Source organism: Suncus etruscus, chromosome 11 (genome assembly GCF_024139225.1).
Source record: "Suncus etruscus isolate mSunEtr1 chromosome 11, mSunEtr1.pri.cur, whole genome shotgun sequence".
Classification (NCBI taxonomy): domain Eukaryota; kingdom Metazoa; phylum Chordata; class Mammalia; order Eulipotyphla; family Soricidae; genus Suncus; species Suncus etruscus.
Genome location: NC_064858.1, coordinates 34,674,974 through 34,693,736, shown reverse-complemented (window position 1 = coordinate 34,693,736; position 18,763 = coordinate 34,674,974). Strand labels below are relative to the sequence as shown.

Sequence of the window (18,763 nt, the reverse complement as noted above, 5' to 3'; positions counted from 1 at the left end):
CATAGTCTCAACAGGTCTGTCCTCTCACATAAACTTACCTTTAACTACTGTCCAATTCATGTCTTTCATCTAAAACAATAAATCAAAGTAATTTCTTCAGGAAAACTATGGTGTGTTCTTTATTGGATCTACCCCCAAATTACCCATCCATATGTGATATTCTTAGTTTAGATCCCTAGAATTCACACTATAAATTTGATAGCTTTCTACACGAAGAGGCAAAGTTCAGAGGTTAGAGTCTGATATAACATAAGCTCTGGATTGAGAGGGGTATGAATTGTAGAACTATTATTTCCTTGTAACCTTGTCAGATAACATGAACTCTGTCCATTGTCTCCTCATTTGTATGGAAAAAATAATGCCTACTTTTAAAGACTGCTGACGATTGAATGATATGATGCAGAAAAATACATGGCATAGCACTTCAGTACACTCCAAGTACTCAGTAGATTTTCTTTACATTATTTTTAATTTGTACCTAGATTCTGTATTCCTTACTAAATTTTATACTCTCCAGACTTTCATTTTATTGGTATAGCAATTCTCAGAAAGAAAAAGAACAGGTTTTTTGTTTGTTTGTTTGTTTGTTTGTTTTGCTCTTCTATGCCTTTATGTAGACATATATTGAAATTCTTCCTGGTTTAATATTATATCATTTACTTTGGAAAAACGTTTAAAAAATTGAATGTGCCAGGGCAAAAATTCTGAACTTTTGCAATTGCATGCTCTGAGAATTGTACTCCTTTCCTTGATCTGAAAGCTACAGTTTCTCAGAATAGTGGGGTTTTGTGGACCAGAAATGTCACCAGTAACCACGAATGACATCTTACTTGCTAAGAGTTGACCACAGTGAAAATGCAGTGGCACTAGGTAACCTGTGATGCATCAAAAGACCTCTACTTCCTCCTGACTAAAAAAGCTTCCAGCTTGAGTCGCTACATCAATTTTTCCTGTTTAAAAATTTTTATTATGTTCAAAAGATGTAGTGATTTAAAATGAATAAAAGACATAATAACATCAACAATAACAAAAAAAGATAAAAAAATTTTAGAATAAGATGATCCAGTCATGGATAGCTAGTCTAAATCTTTCACATTATAAATGAAGAGACAGAAGTTCAAAGAGGACAAATAATGTACTCGAGGTCACACAGTAGCAGTGATGGCTAATAGTATAAGGGATCAACTGATTTCATTAATACTAAACTTCAAAGTCCCTGGAGGATAACACATTTAAAGTACATAGAGATATGCTTTATGGAAAGAGAATGCACGAAGATTACCAGTGATGAAGGCATTCATGAAGATGTACAACCTCTTTACTGGCATATTTTTCTTCTTTCCCCTATTGCTCTATGCACAGGGGTCAGTTTCAGGCAATACTAGGTAAGCCCCTGAGGTTACAATCCCACAATTGGTGAGCCAGTCAGAAAACTGAAGACATAGGCTTGAAAAAGAAGCTTCCTACAATACCAGTGATCTCTATGTGGGGAAGGGGTGGGCTGTAAAAACTTCTTATGCAATTTTGTGCCCCATTTGGCACAGTGCATCGTGCTGCCTGGTAAAGAAAGAGATCCTGAGGCACTTTTTACCTTCACAAAGCAGCAAGGTGTCTCTGAGACTAAAAGCTGGTGAAGAAGATTAAACTCTGAGCTCCCAAGGGAGACAGTCATTTTAGTTAGAGGTGCCTATCTATGATTCTGGAAGGAATGGACCTGGCATTGGGACAGAGATGAAAGGAAAAACTACCCTTAAACCTTGGAATGTGGATCACTTTGTTTTACTTCGTATTTTTGCATTTTTTTTAAATAAAATTAAGAAGCAAAGAAAAAAAAGAAAGGATGGGGGCCAGGGGCCAAGTAGTCTCAGGTACATTGGTGAAGAACAAATATTCAAGCCAAAGTCAAGAACCACAGAATCAAGAGACCTAAACTTTAACTATCTAAATGTAAATGGGCCTGTTATATTGGCAGGCCAGGGGCAAAGAGTAGTGTAGTGGCATAGGATACACTCTGGAAACATTGATGGAGGGAGATCGACACTGGTGGTGGGAATGGCCCTGATTCACTGTATACCTGAAATTCAACTATGAAGGACCTTGTAGACCACTGTAGACCACAATGGTTTCAATAAAATAAAAATTAAAAACATTGCCTATCAGCTGTGGGAGAGAATAGATATCACAGAAGCCCCAGGTCATACCCCATGACAGAGTAGTGTACACAGTGCTACTGCAGATAGATTCTCTCAGGAAGGAAAATATGGCACCCTTCCATGAACTCAACTTTTGAGTCATATGGGTTCTGATCTCTCAGGAGCCTTGCTGATTAATTTTTTTCATTGACTATTGGACTATTTTGAATAGAAAGACTTTATGGCTCACAAAGCAAAGTGGGAACCCAACAGATAAAAGAACGTAAGTGGGCATTATGGAACCTTAGAATCTACATGCAGGAATGTGAGAAGAACCTCCCTGCTTTCTACATTCAAGATAATTAGTCTGTGACATGTCCTTGCAATTGGGAAGCTGATGGTCTGGCTCAGATCTGAGTAGGCAAGTAAATGATACTTTCGTAAAAACAGTGAATCAAGTGTGCAGGAGAGGCGGCCTTTATGCCTGACAGATAGCATGTTGTCAAATATGCTAGATTGCCCTGGAAATATAAGTAAGTTAATTAATAGAATAGCTGAATACCCTATATTGTATAAACAATGCCTAAGGAATCTGGGCCCATCTGCTGGAGTTTTCAACTAGACTGGCCAGGAATTAGCAAAATAATTATCAGGACCATTTTCCTGTGAGTTAGGGTTCTAAATATACCCCAGTTTGTAATTCCTGCATTGTGCCTAATCCAACATTTTCCTTATTAACACACAAACCAGACTTCCACATTAGATATTAAGGAAATTAAGCATAGATTCTATCTGCAGATATTCTTGAAGTGAGGTGTGGGTAAGTGAGTTCACAATTCAAATGTCACAATACACTGATAAACCAAAGTACATGAGAATGAATGGAGAGTTCACCTACCCTAAAACCTGCAAATAGCAGGGTTAATTGAAAGAAAAATAGAACATCAAAGTAAAAACCTACTATGACTGGGTGGACTAAAATACTGCCAGGCTTTAAATATTTGAGTGATTAACCTTTAAGATCTATTTTCCCATATAGCAGACTGGGGATTCCTACCAAGACACTCTACGCTGTGAAGGTATGGGAGTCATGGGTAATAACTATTGCCCTAAATTTTATCCTGGATAAAATATTATGAAGTTGAGAAGAATGAGCTCTTATCATACTTGAAAAAGAAATCGTTGGAATTTGCAAAATGTCCCACTGGAATGAATAAATTGCTTTGTACCATAGTTGCAGAGGGAATTACAGAGTTTTCACAGGGATCCCACTGCCTGGCTGCAAATGGGACCTGATTGTAGTGTACTATACTTGGAATAGATCATGAACCAAAGAAATGGAGAGTGCGGGGCTCTTGGTCTTTCATATCATTTATAATCCTCACAACTGATAGTGCTGTTTCTCAGTTTGTATGAAGAATGCAACCAGCTACATTCTGAAAGTTGCAAACCTCCTCCTCTACATAAAGCAACACATTCTGTTTTACAAAGGTATTGCCATTTGGTCACCATCTTTCTTGTCTCCATTGGTCTGGAGGACATTAATATATACTTGAGAGTCCTTAGCTAATTAACCCAACAAGCTTTAAATAAAAGTCAACAAAAGATTTTCTTACTGAATATGAAATGTTTTTAATGAAGAAATCTGTCCTACAAAACAGAATGCCCTTGGGCATTCTTATTACTTCTCAAGAAGACACCTGTACCATTATTCCCAAACAGAATGTTATGTGTTTGGACCTGATATGTCTACCTGTGTGTCATTTTTGTCAAATTCATGAAGACATGAGAGAATGAATGCTTTAGTTCAGGGGTCCTCAAACTTTTTAAACAGGGGGCCAGTTCACTGTCCCTCAGACCATTGGAGGGTCTGACTATAGTAAAAACAAAACTTATGAACGTATTCTTATGCACATTGCATATATCTTATTTTGCAATGAAGAAACAAAACAGATACAAATACAGAATGTGGCCCGCGGGCCATAGTTTGAGGACCACTGCTTAGTTGATCCAACCACCAGCCTAGTGTATTTTATTTATAGGTGGTTCAAATACTAGGGATCTCAATGAAAATAAATGCCACTGATTAGGGGAACCATAATCTTCATTTGTGTTTTTTTTCTCCTGTGTTTTTATTGTTGCTGCAACAGCTGCCTCCTGTGATAGATCCAGCAGGAGCTATTTTCATGCTACTGAAATCCTGTTATGACAAGTTAGGGCACATTAAAAACAGGAGTAGGTAGAACAAATTACAAGGGTCTGTCATAAGACTGAACATTGGGTAAGATTAGTGAAAGAGCAAGAGCTAAGATTTGATCCAGGGCAATTGGAGGTTCCTTACCATCTCTCCTATTCTGAAGGCATGGCTTCCCCTTTTCTCTCCTGCTCCCAAAAGCTTCTGACCTGAGTGTTGCAGAAGCCATCTGGATGTCACACATGGCTGAATCCAGTTTAGGCCTCTAGTCAAACTTTTATAATTTGATAGATAGGTGAAAAATGCTTACTTTCTAGTGACCCAAGACAAGCCTCTTTAGTGAGTGGCTTGATTCATGAAACAGCCACCTACCAACATAAGTGGTCCTCCTTTATCTTCTCCTTTTGCTTCCAAGTAGGGAAGGCAATTTAAGATTATACTTTGGACCCTCCTGTGGTGACAATCTAAAGTTTACTATTAATTCAAACACATTTGGTGTTTAAATAAAAGAAATCCCCAAATCTATAAAGTATGAGTAATAAAAATAATAAAATAATTAATCAATCTACTCTACTAGTAATCAATCACCACTCTACTAGGAAAATAATATACTCATAATGACTAAGATACTTAAGAGTTCAAAGGATTTTCTCAACCCCCAATAAAAGTGGAAATCATATCCATATAATTCTAGTAGAAATTACTATGCTTTATTATTTCTTTAGCAGACAACCCATGTCAGTTATATGTAAGATGTAGTTACCCTCTGTTCATACTATTCTTTTTTTTGGGGGGGGGGCACATTCGGTGACACTAAGGGTTATGCACCAAGATATCACTTCTGGCTTGGGGGACCATATGGGACACTGGGGGATAGAACTTCAGTCTGTCCTAGTTTAGTGTGTACAAGGCAAATGCCCTACTGTGTGTGCCACCGCTCTGGCCCCCATACCACTCTTTTGTATCTTTGCACTTTAAGTTATCTTTTTATATCTAGATGTTTAGTAAAAATCTCCCAAATTAAAAAAAGTTCTAAAGAAATGTTGAAGGACCTAGAAGTAGTCAAAGATAACTTGTCAAAGATATGTTGAAAAAAGATAACAAAGTTGCAGAATTTACACTATCTGCCTCTAAAAGTTATAAAACCAAAGTAAACAACATATATGACATTACTGTAGACATAGTAAAGAGCTCTGAAAACTAGAAAAGAAATCCAGAACAATATTACAGCATAAAAAGTGTTATTGCCTTGCATGTGGCTGACTTAGATTTGATTCCTGATACCACATTTGATCCCCTGAGCCTTTCCAGGAGTAATCCCTAGGAGTGTAGAGTTAGGAGTAAGTCCTGAGAACCCCTATATATTAAAAACAAAACAAAACAAAATAAACAAGCAAAAACATAAGAGTTCCCAGACACCAAAGCAATTCAGTGGTAATAAAAGAGTTTCAACAAAAGACGCCTGAGCACATGCATGTGGAGAAATAGCTACAATTCACACTTTATGAAAATTATAAGTGGAGATATAAAAATAAACTCTAAAATGGTGATCCCTTTTCTAAAGAAAATGATGATAACTTTTCTAAATAAAATCTTTTCATACCTTTAAATGACAGTTTCTTAGATCTGACATTAATAGTACAGTACACTGATATAAGATATATTATAAATTGTTCTTTCTATACACATACAGAATACACACAGAATTTCATTTAAATTGAGAACTGCACCGAAACACAGTTAAATTCAGTTTCATTTTTATACTAGAAACTTTTTTCCTTTAGATTTAGTAAATATACATATTTTATATATATTTTATTTTATTTTTTTTTTTTTTTTTTTTGGTTTTTGGGCCACACCCGGTGACGCTCAGGGGTTAGTCCTGGCTATGAGCTCAGAAATCGCTCCTGGCTTGGGGGGACCATATGGGACGCCGGGGGATCGAACCACAGTCTGTCCTATGCCAGCGCTTGCAAGGCAGACACCTTACCTCTAGCGCCACCTTCTTGGCCCCTTATATATTTTTTAAATATAAATTTAAATATATTTTAATATAGCTATTTCGTATATTTACATAAACTACTTATATGGTGAAGTCACTAAATTATTACCCGTTTCTATGAGAATCCTGTTCTTATACCTAGAATTGCTTTATGTTAAGCAATGTTTCCTAAGATTGAAAACTCGCATTACCTAATTTGTTCCTTAAACTAGGCCAGTCTGGCAGGGGCCAACAGGGAGAATGCATTGCCCCAGGATTAGTCAAAGAGAAGTGGAAGTGAGCTAGCCTGTTCCTTTGAAATTTCTTGTCCCAGCTTGGTGAGACCTGTGAAGTTTAAATAAAAGACAGATTTTAAAAAAGCTGTCAGTAGTACTTGAATTTTACTAAGATTCACGGCTCTAGGGAACTGTGTGTTTAGCAAGGCCTGTGGGGTAAAGAAAAAAAAAATCTTCCAAATACTTTGATGCCTCCAATACAGACCCTTGCAATAAAACCCAGCCCCCAGCTGTGAGTCATTGTATTGCACTTGCTTAAACTGAGCGGCAAATAATGCTCTCTGTGGTTTGGGAAGGAGCAAAATTTCATGCTGTCAGGAACCAGAAGTTTCAAAATTCTTAGAACACGAAGGACCCTGAAAGACAATTACTAAAAAAAATAATGTTAAAAATCCCCATACATCAGCATGAGATTAAAAAACCCCAGTCTACTTTTAAAGTAGGGACTTTCATTAGCTATTATAGTTCTTATAGTCACCTTTAGCCAATAATAAACTTCCTTGAACTTGGGATCTTTTCCCAGAATCAACCAGGTTGGAATTATAGAATTAAAGGTCTATTAAAGTAATCTCATTTATAATTGAATTCAAGGAATTAAGTATTTGTGTATAAACTTAACAAAGGAGGCTATAGACTCATACATAAAAATATTAGCTACCATTAAAAGAAATAGAAGACATGAGATGTAGAAAATATTCTATTATCAGGAATTAAAAGAATTAACATTCATTATAACATTGTTTAAAATAATCATCCTATCCAAAGCCTTATATTATTCAATGCAGTGCCTGTAAAAATTAACCCTATGGCATTCTTGAAATACTTTCAGAAAGTAATGCTACTTAATTTTATAGAGAGGTTCAAAATATCCAGAATAACTAGCAAATGAGAATCCAAGAAGAAAAAAAAGAGGTGAAGGCATAATCTTCCTCAAATTCAAACTATGTTATAAAGCAACAGTGATCAATACTGCATGACCTTTGAATAAAAATAGACAAGAATGGAATGTAAATAAGTGCCCAGAATTAAATATATTTATGTACAGTTAAATAAATATAACCATAAATATAGTTTAAATAACTGTTTATATAGACAGAGATATTAAGAACCAAGAGCACAGAAAAATCTTTTTAATAACTGGTTCTAAGAAAATTGTATAGTCACATAAAAAGAATGAAACTGGATCCCTATCTAACACCATGCACAAACACATTAACCCAGAGCTTATTAAAGAATTGGATGTTAGTTCCATAAAATACTCTGATACAAACTGGCAAGGCATTCCATAATGTGTGACTCTGGCTTCACTGATGAACTCAGGAACTCAATTCTAACGACAAGGAATACAAAATTAAAAATTAAAAATGGGATTATATCAGATTGTAAAACTTGACAGCAAAAGAAACTATAATAAAATGAAAAGATATCTAGCAAATGAAAGAAAATATTTGCACACCATACAACTAACAAAGAGATAATATCTAAGATGAAGAAGGTAAACTAAAGATTTAAAAAACTGGGAACAGCAAAACATAATATACTGATGGCGAATGTGAAAATGCTATTTAAATATCAGGGATATATAAACAAAGCAACACTGAGCTAATACCTCATACTAGTGAGAATGGCATGTATTTAAAAAAAATACCATAAACTAGTGTTAGTGGAGATACAGAGAAAAAGAAACCTCATCCACTGTTGTTGGTGTGAATGTAAATTGGATCAGCCTCTATGGAAAACAGTATATAGAATTTCTCCCCAAAACAGTAAAATAGAATTAGCATATGGTCCAATAATTCTTGTTCTAGATGTCTAACAAACAAACAAAATCATTCATTTGAAAAGGATATGTACATACCTATTTTAACTGTAAGACTATTTGCAATAGCCAAGATAACTAAAACAGTCTCTGTGCTCAATAACAGACAAATAAAGAAAATTATACACACACACACACACACACACACACACACACATGCGCGCGCGCACACACATAAAGTGAAATACTATTCAGCCATAAAAATAAAACCTTCCCGTTTAGAATAACACATATGAAACTGGAAGAGGTCATGTCAAATAAAATAAATTAGGTGAAAAAGCCAGTCATCAAACAAATCTTTCTTATGTTGATTCTAGAGAAACAAAGCACAGGAATGGACCAAACCGAGGATCATTTAAACAAATAGAAATAAATCTTTGGTCTCAGAGAGTTAAGCTGGAGTTATCAGAAGAGATGTGAAGGGAGGAGAGAAGTGAAAAGGAAGGACAGTATCCAATGGATGGACACCATCCATTTTGATGGTGGTTGTGATGTGATTAACATATACTGTGAAGAGGTATAGAATTGTATAAAGATTGTATACATAGGGGCCAGAGAGATAGCACAACGGTAGGGCATTTGCCTTGCATGCAGCTGACCCAGGGCATCCCATATGGTCCCCCATGCCTGCCAGGAGTGATTTCTGAGCACATAGCCAGGAGTAACCCCTGAGCGCTGCTGGGTGTGAACCCCTCTAAACCCACCCCAAAAAGGATTGTATACACAGTCATCTAAATTGTCCCTCAAAATTGATAAAAGTAAAAGTATTAGTAAATAAATGCAATAGTAAAATAATATAATTTGATTTAAAATAAAAACACAGAAAGAATCTTAGTGACTAGCCCATTTCACATATGAGAAAACTGAAGCCCTACGAGACCCAGTAAGCCATTTTCAATGGAATAAAATGGGAGTTGCTGAAGCTTGACCCTGGTCCTTGTTGGTTCATTTTCTACCTGATGGTCCTACTTCAATGACTGGGAGGAAAAGCACGCACTGGGTGGGGCCACCTGGCATGAGTAATATTCCTTTTAGGCATAGCAAATGCCAACTTCCAAGTTTCTGGAATCAACACTGGCTTGCAGCGATTGCCATCAGTGGATACTTGTACAAAGACAAAGCAAGGCCCAGATATAAGAGGACTGGAATCTCACTTGCTCCTGCTGGTATGCTGAGCAGGAGGGACTCAATTTAGCCCTCTGAGCTGTCGATCTTACCAACTCAGCCTCTATCTGAAAGACTCCCAGGAGAATCTGTCTTGGCAGTAGTGCTAGGAGAAGTTGGTGGAAATCCAGGAATTCTGTTCAGCTTCTGCCTTTACCCAGATAATGGCACTCAAGGGTCAGGGCCTGTAACCACTTCTACTTCCACATCAAGAGCCTCTCCTGGTGCCTGATGCAGTGCACAGGGCAAGGAGGGAAAGTGAAAAAAATAGGGATCTGGTCCATTTAATTTATTAAAATAAAAACTTTAATTGATTTTCTCATGTTTAAGTTATTATTAATTCATTTATAATAACCACTCATATGCAACACCTATTTCTGTGCTGAGAATAATTTCCATGAGCTCACTTGACTATAATAATTAAAATGCAGCCATTCATTTGGCAAATATTTACTGAACCACTATTAGAGGACTGTATTAGGAACTGTGGATACAGAGATGACAAAAATCAAACTCTATTCTTTTAATAAGTCTATAGATCAGAGTAGGGAAGTAAACATGCAACCAAAGACTCATTTGTTTACCTTTATATCCATGTACTTGCTTATTTTCATTCATGCAGACTTTCAACAGGCATCACACTGTCTTTGTCATATAGAGGTCCAGTGTCTTGCTTTCAGGGAGCTCCCATTGTAAAGATAGCAGGCAGAGTGTCTGTACATGTTCCAATGCAGTGTACCACACACACACACACACACACACACACACACACACACACACACACACATTACTTGCCACTCCTTGTATCAAGAACTACATCTCTAATCCTCACCCTTGATTTGGTCTGACCTCAGTGACTTGCTTGAACAACAGAAAGTTAAAAGTAACATTCTGGGCTTCTGAGATGAGTTCATATCATTGGTATCAGGCCCATTAGCACCTCTTGCTGAGAGAAACTATCTACTCTGTAAGAAATCTTACCCATGTAAGAAAGCCTCCAGGCTAAGCTGCCACATAGAAGCTGCTCTGCATACAGTGCCTGCTGAGCGCAGTTCTGGCTAGGGTTCCAGAGCTAGGAGCAAAGACATCTGGGAACCCCTAGCCCTGCCCCTAGCCCCCATCAGTGCTTATGCATGCCCTGTCCCACTCTCTGACCCACAAAACAGCAAGCTACACAGGGAGAGTCTTGCTTTAAGGCACATGGTGCTGTGCAACCACAGCTAACTGGAGTGCAGGTGGCTTCATATCATGAAAATGAAGTGTTGTGATGATGCTGGAAGAGTGCTGATGTTGTTGAGGAGAGCAGTGATCACACTGATAGACAGGAGACCCTGTTCACGTTGGCTGCCCTAAAAAGGCCTTGCTGAGAAGGCACATCTAAAGGCACATCATCTGAGAAGAAGCAGAAGCAAAGACAGGAGAGGGAAGAGCAAAGCCAAGCCTGCTGTGAGTACACTCCCAGCATGGCTTTTTAGAACAACATGGATGGCAGGGAGTAAGGTTGCAGCAGGAGCCCAACTTGTGGTGGGTGATGGGAGTCTTAGGTAGTGTCATAGGGGCCTCAGTGCCTAGGTTGAAATGAAGAAAGAATTTTCCAGTTGGACATGAACAAAAATTTCTTAACAGAGACAACAATCTGCATATATAGGCCAGTGAGAGGGGATGGAGAGAGTACAAGGATGAATGTGTCTGCTATAGCTGACACAGCTGGCCTCTATTCAATTTGTGACACTGCATGATCTTGGAGTACAGATGGGGTAGACCAGATAACCTCTAACATTCCAGTGCTCTCATAGCTTTATATCCAAAGCCATCATATTAAGCTGTTGTCTCTTGTTGATTGGAAATCATAGGAGGGTGATTTTGGGAGGCATCACCCCACCAAAAACAAGCAAGCAAACAAAACAAAAATCCACAACATAGGACAGAGAGAGTCTGAGAATGAGATGGTCAGTAACTTGTAATAGTCAAAGGTTGATAGTGATGCTCTGGAGACAGATGATTGACAGGGCAGGATAGGAAGGACAGATTTTGGGCCACAGCAGGTATTAAATTTAAGTCTTGATTTTTGTTCTGTTTGGATGATGGACCTCCCTTTTGGGCTAGAGGCCATTATCACTATACCCAGAAATACTCAGGAGGTCATATGGTGCCAGGGATCAGCCAGGGCCCTGTGTGTTCTAAGTATACAATCCAACCCTATGCCTTCCCTAGTCTAAGAGTGGAATTCTGGACAAAACAGTTTGAGTTCATGTTCTAAAGACTAAGATGAGTCCAACTGCTTGAGAACATGTCTGGTCTGCTTCTTGAGAGCTGTGGAACTTGGAGCAACTCACGTAACTTCTCTATGGCTCTATTTCACAATTGTTCGATGAAGTTACTAATAGTCCCATCCTCTGGACCAAATGTTACAGTGATACCCTAGTCAGGGTAAACATATTGATTCTTGCTATTACTATTACTATCATTATTACATAATTACTACCTGCTTCATTGCCAGCAGAAGCAAGTTTAAGAATGGAGGGAGAATGTCAAGTGGGTAGGTTCAGATCACAAGAGTCCTAATGTCACATGAAGACTAGGCTGAAAGAATCAAATAGAGAACTTGTAGAGGATCTGTTGATAGTCTGGGCAGCAGTGGACAGCAGGAGATACAGAGCATACCAGTGACTTGTCCCTACATTCCACTGACATGAAAGGTGGCATAGTGGGACCCCACCTAAGATGAGACCACACAGATTCCAAATGAGAAAGTCCCAGCCAGCATGAGTTTGTTCACAGGCTTCTTGGAGGAGGCTGGACATGAGTGGCAGAGTATGAAGTGGAGAGTAAATTCTTATTATTGTAACAAGGAGGAAGAACCCCTCTGGTCTCAGACCCTTCCTCTATACCCAATGAGTGAGATGTCTTTGTTGCCATGGTTTCAGGAGAAAGAAGTTCTGAAAACAAAATCCAAACTCCACTAGATGCTCGTGTTTTGGGACTTTGTATTGACCTTACAAGTAACTTCTACTTCCACCATCCTTTGGACCCCACAAGAGGTTAATGCTAGTAAATTGTATGACCCATGGCACATGCTCCAAATAAGCTCTCCTAAAATAAAAGCATGTGACTTCTGAGGTAGCTAGCTACTCTGAGAAATGATTTGTTCTCATTAAGGGGCGACCAAAGAGTTTGTGAGCTGACCGGCCAATGCCCTTGGAAAGCTGGGCAGAGAGATCCTGTTTGCAGATCCAATGGACCACATGAGATGTATAGCAGAGTTTTTGTCTTCAAAGCCTGACAATCTCACACATAAATATTCATCACATTACTTCTGAGTTTGCATTTGAATCACAAAATGAATCAATGCCCAAATGCCACTCAGCCTTCCAGGCATGCCAGAGAAAAGAGGGGGAAGGCTTAAGATACAAGGACAGGTACTGGCCTATCTTACTAATGAGTAAGTACTCAAACATCAGCCTCTAAAGACAGTTTATTTTTTTCTCTACTAAAGCAGCACCTTCTCTTATTTAAACAGAGACCCTTTGCTTTACTAGCATTTCTCAAAGTTAATAATTATGATCATTTGTTTTCAACGTACATTATGAATGATTTTATTACAAATATCCACCCATTTTACCATCTACCCATTTACCCACCCATCCATCCAAGCATCCATCCAAATGTCTATCCCATTTTCATATAGTAATCCATCTATTGTGATACAATACAGTGAATAAATCATTTGCCATTTGAAATCAGCTTAAGTGAACTGCTCAATGCTACTCACGCCATTCACGTTCTTTTAAATATTTTTTGTTTGGGGTCACATCTAATAATGTTCAGAGGTTATTCTTGGCTCTGCACTCAGGAATTACTCTGGGTAATGTGTGAGGAACCTGGGAATGGAACCTCTGTTGACCTCATGCAAGGCAAAAGCCCTAATACACTCTACTATTGCTCCAGCCCCAGGCCATTCACATTATTATGCAACCTTCACCACTGTCTCCAGACATTTCTTATCCTTCCCAAGGGAAACTCTGTACCTATTAAACATGAAGTTCCATTAGTTCTAGGAATTTTAACTATGTCAGTGACAGGAACTTAATTTTTTTTAAAATGTTAGTTATTTTAGGAACTGTGGTTTACAATACTGCTAATGATAGCATTTTATGCATAACACATTTTAGCACTACATCCTTCACCATTGTCCACTTCCCTCTGCCTTTGTCCCAGTGGCACCTCAATCCTACAACCTCCCCTCACTCCCATGGCTAGATTCCTACTGAACAGTAGTTCTCAGCTTCTGTTACCTTTGGGCATGTGTTATTCTCCTAACATGTTTCTTTCCATCCTGAACATTACTGAGATTATTCTAAGTTTACCCTTCTCCTCTGGCAACACTCAATATGAATCTCTCCAGGAAGTGCTAGGCATTTTAGCTACAAAAAGAATCCTGTGCTCAGTACCACAAGTGGGACCCAGCAATTCCAACACCTAATTCTCTTAATATCTGGTGACTACTTGAGCTCTACTTTGTCCTCATACTTGTGTCTTTTCCAGTGAACCATAACAGTATGGAATAGTTGGGAAATGTCTCACTTTTTATAATGCCTTTGAGTGTTGACTCTTTTGACTGCATGATTCTGTAACAAGGGTCTTCAAACTACGGCCCGCGGGACACATATTGTATTTATTCCCATTTTGTTTCTTCACTTCTAAATAAGATATATGCAGTGTGCATAGAAATTTGTTCATAATTTTTGTTTTTACTATAATCTGGCCCTCCAACAGTCTGAAGAACAGTGAACTGGCCCCCTGTTTAAAAAGTTTGAGGACCCCTGAGATTAATCTTCTTTATGGGAACCTCTTATTGTATAGATGTGTCCATTGTTTTTCCATTTCCAAGTAGAAGGACTTGGATGTTACTTGCCATTTAGGTAATTTGGATAGAATAGTTGTCACTTTCACACACAGGGTCTGTGTGAACACAAATACTGCCTTAGTTCTGGGCACAACAGGCCTCTTCCTATCAGACCATCAGCTTACAGTATTTCTCTTTCCTGATCATCCCAGCATCCCAGGGACTAAAGAGCTTATGGCAACTAAGGTTCTCACTAGGCTGCCTGCTACTTGACCTTTCAGCATGAATACCTAACATCCTTTCCAACAGGCACATCTTGGGGGCTCCTCCACTGAAGCAAGTAGGTGGAGAAAGTGGCCTTCCTCCTTGCCTACCAGGACCCCTTTTTGTACCCTTAAAGGGAAGAAGCTCAGGTGATAACACACAGAATAAACTTCCTGAAAATCTACTCTTCCCATATTACCTGGTTCATACATGCTCAAGATAGATGGACCAAGGTATATTCAGGAATAGGAACAAAAACAACATGGAATGACAAGATTGTTACATGGGTGAAAGACTCCAGACATTCAAGTTCAATCAAAATTCCCTCAGTCTAACTGCAAGGATTCCTAAACAAGTCACTCAGCTTTAAACTTTGTATACTAGTAGAGAAATATGTTGATCATTTCATTATAAATTTTCAATTTCAAAACATGGGGCATTCAGTAATGCCCCTTCCAAGCCTGGACTCTTCCCTAGAACAACCTTAAATGATAGACATAAATGTCAGATTTTGCATCCTCAAGATTGCTATGATCCAGAATAAAATAGGAAATATCAACTATTGTTTTTATGTTTTGTTAATATTCATTGGAAAGAATTTTGTTCAGATTTTTTCAGAGCAGAGGGCTGAGTTACAACAATAGCATTATAGAGCACAGTTAAAAGGTAGAGGTATATTCAGAAATGATCTAAATAATAACATTGAAATGATCTCAGTTCACTTCTGGAACCCCTGGGGGAACTGAGGTCATTATGCTTCTCCCTAAAATGAGTTCTCACAGAGTAAGCACAAGACCCTTAGTTGTTTCTGATATTTTGCCTTATTATTAAATGTATCACTGTGGAGATTGTCCAGAGCAGCAAACACACTAAAGCTTGAATGTTAACTGATTTTAACTTGAATGTGAGCAGGAGGTAAGCATTAATTCTGCCCTTCAGCTGGCCACACCTTTGGTTTTGAGTAGGGTTGTGGAAGATGTAGTGCTGGAGATTGATCACCCTAGCCCCAGTCCTGGGTTTCCTGTGACAGATCTGGAGTGAGAAGGGGACAGAGAGCCTGGACCCCTTCTGCTATGGCTGACACAAAAAGCTGTGAGAAATAAAACACAACTGCTTCATATTCTTGCAATAGAGACAATTAGCAGTTCTCATCATAAAGCAGTTATTTCTGTTACAGTCTACAAAATTTGAAAATATAAGCCCTTTAATTATTTCCACAGACATTCTCTAAAACCAAATAATAAGCATTATGCTTCCTGTTAGGTCTCTGAGCACTAGACCTGAGGTAGCATAGCCTAGTGAATGGGATTTATTCATCTCTTCACTTTACTCACTTCTCTAGGTGTGAATGAAACCTGTGCCAGATCATAAAAAAATCACACCTACTTTTTTTTTTGTTTTGGGGCCACATCTGTTGGTGCTCAGAGTTTACTTCTGGCTCTTTGCTCAGAAATCGCTCCTGGCAGGCTCAGAGGACCATATATGATGCTGAGGATTGAACTTGGGTTTGTCCTGGGTCATCTGCATCCAAGGCAAATGTCCTACTGCTGTGCTATCAATCAGTCCCACACCTACATATTTTATAAAGCTAGTGCATATATTAGCCACCAAAAATGCAATACATACAATCCTTATGATTTGCTGTTGGAACTAAAAATATAATGGTAGCAGCAGCACCAAATACAGCTATATTTGTGTACCACATACTTTATATAATACTGTAACTAATTCATCTTCAACCAACCACATGAGGTCAGTCTAATTACCCTCTCAACAGACATGAAGGCTAAGTTCTAAGTTACTATGAAAATGCACAGTGCGGTAAATGCTTTGATAAGATTGCAGAACTGGTGATGAGCAGAACAAGTAGTCAATGCCAGGTACCTCATCGCTGGGCTCTATACACAGAGAAGGTCACCAGACACATACAAAATAGAAAAATTGAATGGCTACATAATATGCCAAGTTCCAGGAGGGCACAGGAAAAGAAGGGTATGGAAGTTTGGAGGGGCTTGAGATCACATCAAGAGAAGGAAGTTGGGGGGAGATGGAGCTAGAGTTGTGCATACAAATTAGCCACATTTACACAGAGGAGTAGGGCTGGCACTCAAGGTGAAATGATTGGCAGGACCAAAGACCAGAGGGAACAGAGCTCAGAGGGTCTGAGTGGGGTAGGCATGATATGCCCAATCCCATGATAATAGAAGGTTGAGCAAGCACAGAGATAGAAGTCACTCCAGAGAGACAGTTGCAGGCATTGCTGAAGTCTCATACCAGATGCACAGAGCCTCCTGCCTTTCACATTTCTGGCATACCCGAGACAAGCTCCTGCCTGAGAACATTATGCTCTCTGCTTGGGAATGGGACTCATCTCCATGCATGACTCCCCCCACAAAGCAGATCCAGGTCCAATGTGAAGGTCTTATTACCAGGCTCTTTTCTGAGCACCAGTAAAAGCTTTGGCGCCTCTGCAACTCTATCCCTCCTCTAATTGCTCACCTCCTAGAAGTTATCTCTTTCCAGTGTGATACCTGACTGCCCTCTCAATGTGATTCAAGTTATTCCCTATGCCACCCTACCTCTGAAATGCAGCTGATATGAATGATAAGCATTTTATCTGCTTTGATCACCACTGTATCTCTAAGTGCTGACAATTGTACCTGGCACTTAGTAAGCTCTCGATGTGAATGACTAAAGGAATGAGTGAACGGAGCAGCAAAAAGGCAGATGCACTGATAAGGTACAAAGAGTCATTCCCTGCACTCTGTCCTAGTTACTACACGGTCAAGCAATGTCATGTAAGTGCTAGTGTTTCTCAGACATTGTGAACATACTGGCATCCTGGGTGAATAAGGAATTCATTTAGCCTTATGCCACTGAGGAATTTTGCTATTCTTCCTTCAAAAACTCTCAGATCTGAGTTCCCACTGGAGCTTGTCAAACTGAGGATTTCACAATGCATATGCATGTTTCTTTGGCATCAGAATGTGACAACATTGGGGATGATTATGATGGCAGGGAGGTGAAGCGAAGCATCAAGATGAAAGCATCTGCATTTTATCCTGGAGGCAGGCACAGGTGGCTGGACTGGACCCTTCCTGGCTCTGAGGATGTTAGAGACCTTCTGTGCCATCCTTTTACTGACAGACCCATTTGGGGAGAGTGGCTGGCAACAGATCCACTGGAACAGGTATGGGGGTTAGTAAGCAAAGAGGATAAAACAGCCTGGAGAGAGGTTCAGAGGACAGGGGACTCTCCTATGGAAACTGGGACTCGCTCTACCCAGTAGCTTAGTATGGGAAAGGCTTCTGAGGGTATACTAGCAGCATTTCCTTGGGAGATACAGAGGTTGCTGATACAATGCTGCTTTCTTCAGTGTCATGAAACAGAGTTTGGCACAGTTCTGCCAGAGGCCTAGATCAACTAGGCACTGGTTGCTACAGATGGGGTGGGGAACTTCCTGCCTTCCTGGTGATCAAGACATCAGTTCCAAAGAAGGGAAATGTCAGTGGAGACACACACACACACACACACACACACACACACACACACACACACACACACACGGGCCCACTGTGCTCCACATAGAACAGCTCAGCTTTGGCTTAGTTCAATGAAATCAACCCAGTTTGAAGTCACTCCAGTTTGTGAAATGCCAGCTTTGGGAAGGCACCTTTTACTTCCCTAGGTTCCCTTCTCAAGTTCATGATGAACTATCACAAGATAATTCTTGGGCCCAGCTTTAGATTAAAAAAATTTAATAAACATCAAGACAACATTCTCTAAGATACAGTTTGCCACAGAATAGAATATCTATGTCAACTGTTCAGAATTTACTGTTGGTGCTGGTGGTCAGAGAGGACTCCCGATGGTGTTGGGGGAGCATATACTATGCCAGGACTTGGATTTGTCATATGCATGGAGAACCTTTTACCTCTGTATATGTCTCTGGCCTTGGGTTTTTAAAAGAATATTAATGTCCACATGCGACACTGAAACTCTCATAGGCTGAAACAAACAGCAAGAAAATGGAGTGACTTTCTCACTGATCAGAGTGGGAAGGTAGA

The 18,763-nt window shown here is 39.2% G+C and overlaps 1 protein-coding gene across 1 annotated transcript in view; it reads right to left on the bottom strand.

Annotated features, from left to right (window-relative positions):
• GRIN2B (glutamate ionotropic receptor NMDA type subunit 2B) overlaps nucleotides 1–18,763 on the bottom strand; it is a 358,092-nt gene that overhangs the window by 10,140 nt on the left and 329,189 nt on the right. The window lies entirely within an intron of this gene.